Consider the following 9503-nt stretch of genomic DNA (forward strand, 5'->3'; position numbering starts at 1 on the left):
GACATGGAATCTCGGGCAAGTAACATACCGATGACAAAGGGAACAACGTATGTTGTTATGCGGTTTGACCAACAAAGATCTTTGTAGAATATGTAGGAGCCAACATCTAGGTTCCGCTATTGGTTATTGACCGGAGATGTGTCTCGGTCATGTCTACATAGTTCTCGAACCCGTAGGGTCCGCACGCTTAACGTTCGATGGCGGTTTGTATTATGAGTTATGTGATTGGATGAACCGAAGTTTGTTCAGAGTCCCGGATGAGATCACGGACATGAAGAGGAGTCTCGAAATGGTCGAGACATAAAGATTGATATATTGGAAGGCTATATTCGGACATCGGAATGGTTTCGGAGAAGTTCGGGTATTTTCCGGAGTACCGGGAGGTTATCGGAACCCCCCGGGAGAAGTTATGGGCCTTATGGTCCATAAGAGGGAAGCACACCAGCCCACAAGGGGCTGGTGCACCCCCTTGGGTAGGAGGCTGATTAGGACTAGGATAAGGGGGCCGGGCCCCCTTTCCTTCTGCTTCTCCCTCCCCCCTTTCCTACTCCGTGTGGGAGGTGGAATCCTAGTAGGACTAGGGAGTCCTAGTAGGACTCCACACCTTTGCGCGCCCTCCTAGGGCCGGCTGCCTCTCCCTCTCCCTCCTTTATATACGGGGGTTGGGGGGCACCCTAGAACATACAAGTTGATCTTTTAGCCATGTGTGGTGCCCCCCCCCCTCCACAATTACACACCTTGGTCATATCGTCATAGTGCTTAGGCGAAGCCCTGCGCCGGTAACTTCATCGTCACCGTCGCCACGCCATCGTGCTGACGAAACTCTCCCTCGGCCTCAATTGGATCAAGAGTACGAGGGACGTCGTCGAGCTGAACGTGTGCTGAACACGGAGGTGCCGTACATTCGGTGCTGAGATCGTTCGGATTGTGAAGACATATGACTACATCAACCGCGTTGATAAAACGCTTCCGCTTTCAGTCTACGAGGGTATGTGGATACACTCTCCCCTTTTTTTGCTATGCATCTCCTAGATAGATCTTGCATGATCATACGAATTTTTTTGAAATTACTGCGTTCCCCAACAGTGGCATCCGAGCCAGGTCTATGCGTAGGTGTTATATGCACGAGTAGAACACAAAGAGTTGTGGGCGATAATAGTCATTCTGCTTACCAGCATGTTATACTTTGATTCGGCGGTATTGTTGGATGAAGCGGCCCAGACCGACATTACATGACTGCCTTCATGAGACTGGTTCTACCGACGTGCTTCGCACACAGGTGGCTAGTGGGTGTCTGTTTCTCAAACTTTAGTTGAATCGAGTTTGGCTACGCCCGGTCCTTGTTGAAGGTTAAAACATCACACTTGACGAAAAATCGTTGTGGTTTTGATGCGTAGGTAAGAACAGTTCTTGCTAGAAGGCCATAGCTGCCACGTAAAACTTGCAACAACAAAGTGGAGGACGTCTAACTTGTTTTTGCAGGGCTTGCTGTGATGTGATATGGTCAGGACATGATGTGATATAATTTGTTGTATGAGATGATCATGTTTTGTAACAAAGTTATCGGCAACTGGCAGGAGCCATATGGTTGTCGCTTTATTGTATGCAATGCAATCGCCATGTAATTGTTTTACTTTATCACTAAGCAGTAGCGATGGTCATAGAAGCCATAGTTGGCGAGACGACAATGATGCTACGATGGAGATCAAGGTGTCGCGCCGGTGACGATGGTGATCATGATGGTGCTTTGGAGATGGAGATCAAAGGCACAAGATGATGATGGCCATATCATATCACTTATATTGATTGCATGTGATGTTTATCCTTTATGCATCTTATTTTGCTTACTACGACGGTATCATCATAAGATGATCCCTTACTAAATTTCAAGGTATAAGTGTTCTCCCTGAGTATGCACCGTTGCTACAGTTCTTCGTGCTGAGACACCACGTGATGATCGGGTGTGATAAGCTCTACGTTCACATACAACGGGTGCAATCCAGTTTTGCACATGCAGAATACTCAGGTTAAACTTGACGAGCCTAGCATATGCAGATATGGCCTCGGAACACTGAGACTGAAAGGTCGAGCGTGAATCATGTAGTAGATATGATCAACATAGTGATGTTCACCATTGAAAACTACTCCATCTCACGTGATGATCGAACATGGTTTAGTTGATTTGGATCACGTGATCATTTAGATGACTAGAGGGATGTCTATCTAAGTGGGAGTTCTTAAGTAATATGATTAATTGAACTTTAATTTATCATGAACTTAGTCTTGATAGTATTTGCAAATTATGTTGTAGATCAATAGCTTGCGATGTAGCTCCCCGTTTATTTTGATATGTTCCTAGAGAAAAATTAGCTGAAAGTTGATAGTAACAATGATGCGAACTTGGTCCGTGATCTGAGGATTTTCCTCATTGTTGCACAGAAGAATTATGTCCTTGATGCACCGCTAGGTGACGGACCTATTGCAGGAGTAGATGCAGACGTTATGAACGTTTGGCAAAGCTCGATATGATGACTACTTGATAGTTTAGTGCACCATGCTTTATGGCCTAGAACCGGGACTTCAAAAATGTTTTGAATGCCACGGAGCATATAAGATGTTCCAAGAGTTGAAATTAGTATTTCAGACTCATGCCCATGTCGAGAGGTATGAGACCTCTGACAGTACTTTTCCTACAAGTTGGAGGAGAATAGCTCAACCAGTGAGAATGTGCTCAGATTGTCTGGGTACTACAATCGCTTGAATCAAGTGGGAGTTAATCTTCCAGATAATATAGTGATTGATAGTGTTCTCTAGTCAGTATCACCAAGCTACTAGAACTTGTGATGAACTATAATATGCAAGGGATGACGAAAACGATTCCCAAGCTCTTCGCAATGATGAAATCGACGAAGGTAGAAATCAAGAAAAAGCATCAAGTGTTGATTGTTGACAAGACCACTAGTTTCAAGTAAAAGGGCAAAGAAAAAGAAAGGGAACTTCTAGAAGAATGGCAAGAAGTTGCCACTCCCATGAAGAAACCCAAAGCTAGATCCAAGCCTAAAACTGAGTGCTTCTACTGCAAAGGAAATGGTCACTGGAAGTGGAACTGCCTTAGATATTTGGTGGATAATAAGGATGGGAAAGTGAACAAATCTATATTTGATATACATGTTTGTTAGAAGGGAGAGAGAGGGATTGTTGCGGAATATGATGGATGTATTATTGAGCCTCGAGGGCGAGTATATATTGAGTACAAGACTTGGAGGGCAAGACGCCTCTCCTAGAGATAAGGTAGGAATCCTAAACTTCCAAATACATGTAACCCAAATATATCTCTAACATCCTCCCGCAGTCGTAGCGGTAGCGTTGCGAACAACATGAGCGTCGCGGACGGTCAGACTGGAGAGAATAGCAGCCGACGGACTGACATCCCCCCACAGTCCTAGCGGGAACGTCCTGGACGGTGTCGCGTTGCGGACGCATTGACTGTAGAGGAAGCCGACGAGTTGCTCAAGCGGATGATAGCCCTTTGTGCTGATGTCGATGTAGCCGAGAGCGTAGGATGGTGTAGCCGTGGTCGAGGTAGCCGTGCGAAGAATGCCGTGGTCGATGTCGAGTCGAGGTCGCCGGTGTCGAGGAGGTCGCCGTGGAGCCGCGGGCGCAAGGGGGCGCCGAGTTAGCATGGGCGCAAGGGTGTCGAAGTAGTGGTGCGCCGGGAAGAAGATGGTGTTGACGACGCGTCGCGACGGGTTTGCCAAGCCCGGGGACACGGCGTGGACGAAGGCACGCACCGGTGTTGCCAGCACCGTGCATGCGTAGACGGACGAAGATGAAGTTGACGAAGCGCTGACCAGGCTTGCCAAGCCCGGGAACACGTCGTGGATGAAGGCACGCATCGGTGTTGCCAGCACCGGGCATGCGTAGATGAGGGACCTGCACGAGCTGTACGCCATGTTGGAGAAGTCGGAGGGGCCAGCAGAGAAGAACTCGACGACAATTGTGGCGTCTATCGGCGCAGGGCCGATGTCACCAACGGTGGTCGGAGTAGACGAAGTGGTCGGGGTAGATGACGGCGACGCTGGCGACGGGCTGTTGCTTGGACGAAGACGAAGGGGGTGGACGGGCGGCTGTGGCGGCTACGAAGGTAGCGGCGGCGGCGGCCAAAGAAGAGGGACCGCGGCGTCCTGACGGCGGCGGCGGCGGCTAGGTTAGGAGTGCGGCGGCGGTGCTCGAAGTAGGCGAAGAACCCTGACAGCATGATGAAGACCGGCGCGGACGGTGGCGTTCCCGCGCTAAGGAAGATGGCGCGGCGCATACCACGGGAGGTCGACGCGCGGTGACGGCGGCATGGACCGCGGGCCGTGGCGCTACGGCCCGAAGGGGCGACGCAGCGGCGGCAGGCGGGCCGGGGTGACGGCGGGAACCGCGAGGCGGCGGCGGGGACCGCGTTCCGCAGTGCTACAGCTCGAAGAGATGGTGTAGCGGCGGCTCGCAGGTCGGTGCAACCGCGGGAACGACCTCGGGCGGCGGCGGTGACTGCATGCCGCAGCTTTACAGCCCGAAGAGGCGGTGTAGCGGAGGCTCGCAGGTCGGGGCAGCCGCACGGAGAACCACTAGCCGATGGCGATGGCCCGTCGGGAGGCGGCGTGGACCGCGTGCCGCGACGTGATAACCCTAAGGGGTGACACGGAGGCGGCGGCGGCGGCTACAGGGGTAGCCGGTGGGAGGATCTCGGGGCGGCAGCGTGGACCACGTTCCGCGATGCGACCGCCCGTAGGGGCGTCAGCGGTAGCGGCGCGTGAGTCATGGCAGCCGACAGGAAGACCTCGGGCGGCAACGCAGCGGTCCGTAGGGACGACGCGATGGCAACCTGTGGCTCGATCGGCGGTAGGCGCGTGCTCGGGGACGTGCTTGGCGAAGACAGGCGCGTGATCGGTTGATCAGACCGACGGCGCCGCTGTATGCGCCATGGTGGGGACGACGCGCAGATCGGAGTCGATGGCGACGTTGTCGGTGATGTCCCGGGCGATGACGACGAAGACAGACCGGCGATGGAGACCACGCGGACGAGCGGCCGGCAGCGACGCACGAAGGCATCCCTTGGGCGGCGCATCCAGCCTTGCCGCGCGGTGGATGACGAAGCAGCCGGTGAAATCGACGCCGATGTTGGAGTAGAGGCGCGGGGGTCGACGGCGGCGGCGGGCGATGCAAACCGGATCACATAGACCGGAAAACCAAAAAGTAGACGCCGATCAAAGTGACCGGCGAGAAAGAGAAAACCCGGATCAAAGGATCGGGAAAAGGACTCTCTAGGGCAGCCGGCCAACACGGCCGGCGGACGAACCCTAGGTACGGGCGGCGCGGCCCCCGGCGGCGGTCATGGAGGCCGACCGCCCCGGGGGCGGCGCGCAGGTGCGGAAGCGGTGGCGGCTAGGGTTTAGGATCGACTTGCGATAGATACCATGTTAGAAGGGAGAGAGAGGGATTGTTGCGGAATATGATGGATGTATTATTGAGCCTCGAGGGCGAGTATATATTGAGTACAAGACTTGGAGGGCAAGACGCCTCTCCTAGAGATAAGGTAGGAATCCTAAACTACCAAATACATGTAACCCAAATATATCTCTAACAATGTTATTGATGTGTACCTTACTAGTGTTTATAGGAACCCCTCGGTATTTGATACTGGTTCAGTTGCTAAGAGTAGTAACACAAAAACAAGAGTTGCAAGATAAACAGAGACTAGTTAAGGACGAGGTGACGATGTGTATTGGAAATGATTCCAAGGTTGATAAGATCACCATCACACACTCCTTTTACCTTCGGGATTAGTGTTGAACCTAAAATAAATGTTATTTGGTGTTTGCGTTGAGCATGAATATGATTGGATCATGTTTATTGCAATATAGTTATTAATTTAAGTCAAAGAATAATTGTTGTTTTGTTTACATGAATAAAACCTTCTATGGTCGTACACTTAATATAAATGGTTTATTGAATCTCGATCATAGTGATACACATATTCATAATATTGAAGCCAAAAGATGCAAGGTTAATAATGATAGTGCAACTTATTTGTGGCACTGCCATTTAGGTCATATTGGTGTAAAGCGCATGAAGAAACTCCATGATGGTAGGCTTTTGGAATCACTTGATTATGAATCACTCGATGCTTGCGAACCATGCCTCATGGGCAAGATGACTAAAACTCCGTTCTCCGGAACAATGGAGCGAGAAACTGACTTATTGGAAATAATACATAGTGATGTATGCGGTCCAATGAGTGTTAAGGCTCGCGGCGGGTATCGTTATTTTCTGACCTTCACAGATGATTTGAGCAGATATGGGTATATCTACTTGATGAAACATAAGTCTGAAACATTTGAAAAAGTTCAAAGAATTTCATAGTGAAGTAGAAAATCATCGTAACAAGAAAATAAAGTTTCTACGAGCTGATCGTGGAGGTGAATATGTGAGTTACAAGTTTGGCCTTCAATTAAAACAATGTGGAATAGTTTCACAAACTCATGCCACCTAGAACACCACGGCATAATGGTGTGTCCGGACATCGTAACCGTACTTTATTAGATATGGTGCAATCTATGATGTCTCTTATCTATTAACCATTATCGTTTTGGGGGTATGCATTAGAGATAGCTGCATTCATGTTAAATATGGCAACGTCTAAAAATCCGTTGAGACGACACCGTATGAACTGTAGTTTAGCAAGAAACCTAAGCTGTTGTTTCTTAAAGTTTGGGGTTGCGATGCTTATGTGAAAAAGTTTTAGCCTAATAAGCTCAAACCTAAATCGGAGAAGTGCATCTTCATAGGATACCAAAAAGAAACTGTTGGGTACACCTTCTATCATAGATCCAAAGGCAAGATCTTTGTTGCGAAGAATGGATCCTTTCTAGAGCAGAAGTTTCTCTCAAAAGAAGTGAGTGGGAGGAAAGTAGAACTTGATGAGGTAATTGTACCTTCTCTCCAATTGGAAAATGGTTCATCACATAATTCAGTTCCAGTGATGACTACACCAATTAGTGAGGAAGTTAATGATGATGATCATGAAACTTCAGTTCAAGTTACTACCAAAGCTCGTAGGTCAACCAGAGTACGTTCCGCAATAGAGTGGTACGATTATCCTATTCTGTAAGTCATGTTACTAGACCACGATAAACCTACGAACTATGAGGAAGCGATGATGAGCCCAGATTCCACAAAATGGCTTGAGGCCATGAAATCTGAGATGGGATCCATGTATGAGAACAAAGTATGGACTTTGGTGGACTTGACAGGCAAGCCATGAAGAATAAATGGATCTTCAAGAGGAATAAGGACACTGATGGTAGTGTTACTATCTTCAAAGCTCGACTTGTCGCGAAAGGTTTTCGACAAGTTCAAGGTGTTGACTACGATGAGATTTTCTCACTTGTAGCGATGCTTAAGTCTGTCCGAATCATGTTAGCAATTGCAGCTTTTATGAAATCTGGCAAATGGATAACAAAACTGCATTCCTTAATGGATTTATTAAATAAGAGTTGTATATGATGCAACCAGAAGGTTTTGTCAATCCTAAAGGTGCTGACAAAATGTGCAAGCTCCAGCGATCCATCTATGGACTGGTGCAAGCATCTCGGAGTTGGAATATATGCTTTGATGAGTTGATCAAAGCATATGGTTTTATGCAGACTTGCAGTGAAGCCTGTGTTTACAAGAACGTGAGTGGGAGCACTACAACCTTTCTGATAAGTATATGTGAATGACATATTGATGATCGGAAATGATGTAGAATTTTCTGGAAAGCATAAAGGACTGTTTGAAAGGAGTTTTTCAAAGAAAGACCTCAGTGAAGCTGCTTACATATTGGGCATCAAGATCTATAGAGATAGATCAAGACGCTTGATAAAGATTTTCAATGATTACATACCTTGATAAGATTTTGAAGGAGTTCAAAATGGATCGGTCAAAGAAAGTGTTCTTGTCTGTGTTGCAAGGTCTAAAGTTGAGTAAGACTCAAAACCCGACCACGGCAGAAAATAGAAAGAGAATGAAAGTCATTCCCTATGCCTCAGCCATAGGTTCTATAAAGTATGCTATGCTGTGTACCAGACCTATTGTGTACCTTGCCATGATTTTGGCAAGGAGGTACGATAGTGATCCAGGAGTGAATCACTGGACAGCGGTCAAAGATATCCTTAGTTACCTAAGAGGACTAAGAAAATATTTCTCGGTTATGGAGGTGATAAAGAGTTCGTCGTAAAGAGTTACGTCGATGCAAGCTTTGACACTTATCCGGATGACTCTAAGTCTCAATCTGGATACATATTGAAAGTGGGAGCAATTAGCTAGAGTAGCTTCGTGCAGAGCATTATAGACATAGAAATTCGCAAAATACATACGAATCTGAATATGGCAGACACGTTGACTATACTTCTCTCACAAACGAGTAAAGAGACTTGCTGGTAACGAGATTGAACTAGGTATGATGATATCGACGATCGAATCTCGGGCAAGTAACATACCAATGACAAAGGGAACAACACATGTTGTTATGCGGTTTGACCGATAAAGATCTTCATAGAATAAGTAGGAGCCAATATGTGCATCCAGGTTTAACTATTGGTTATTGACCGGAGATGTGTCTCGGTCATGTCTACATAGTTCTCGAACCCGTAGGGTCCGCACGCTTAACTTTCGATGACGATTTGTATTATGAGTTATGTGATTTGATGAACGGAAGTTAGTTCGGAGTCCCGGATGAGATCACGGAGGAATCTCAAAATGGTCGAGACATAAAGATTAATATATTGGAAGGCTATATTCGGACATCGGAATGGTTCCGGACAAGTTCGGGTATTTTCCGGAGTACCGAGAGGTTATCGGAACCCCCCGGGAGAAGTTATGGGCCTTATGGGCCATAAGAGGGGAGCACACCAGCCCACAAGGGGCTGGTGCGCCCCCCCTTGGGCAGGAGGCCGTTTAGGACTAGGAGAAGGGGGATGCCCCCCCTTTCCTTCTCCTTCTCCCTTCCCCCTTTCCTACTCCGTGTGGGAGGTGGAATCCTACTAGTACTAGGGAGTCCTAGTAGGACTCCACACCTTAGGGCACCCCCCTAGGGACGGCTACCTCTCTCTCTCTCTCCCTCCTTTATATATGGGGGCAGGGGGGCACCCTAGAACACACAAGTTGATCTTTTAGCCGTGTGCGGTGCCCCCCTCCACAGTTACACACCTTGGTCATATCGTCGTAGTGCTTAGGCGAAGCCCTGCGCCGGTAACTTCATCGTCACCGTCGCCATGCCGTCGTGCTAACGAAAATCTCCCTCGGCCTCATCTAGATCAAGAGTACGAGGGACGTCATCGAGCTGAACGTGTGCTGAACACGAAGGTGTCGTACATTCGGTGCTAAGATCGGTCGGATCATGAAGACGTACGACTACATCAACCACGTTGATAAAACGCTACCGCTTTTGGTCTATGAGGGTACGTGGACACACTCTC

This window comes from Triticum dicoccoides, chromosome 5B (assembly GCF_002162155.2).
Source record: "Triticum dicoccoides isolate Atlit2015 ecotype Zavitan chromosome 5B, WEW_v2.0, whole genome shotgun sequence".
NCBI classification, from domain to species: Eukaryota; Viridiplantae; Streptophyta; class Magnoliopsida; order Poales; family Poaceae; genus Triticum; species Triticum dicoccoides.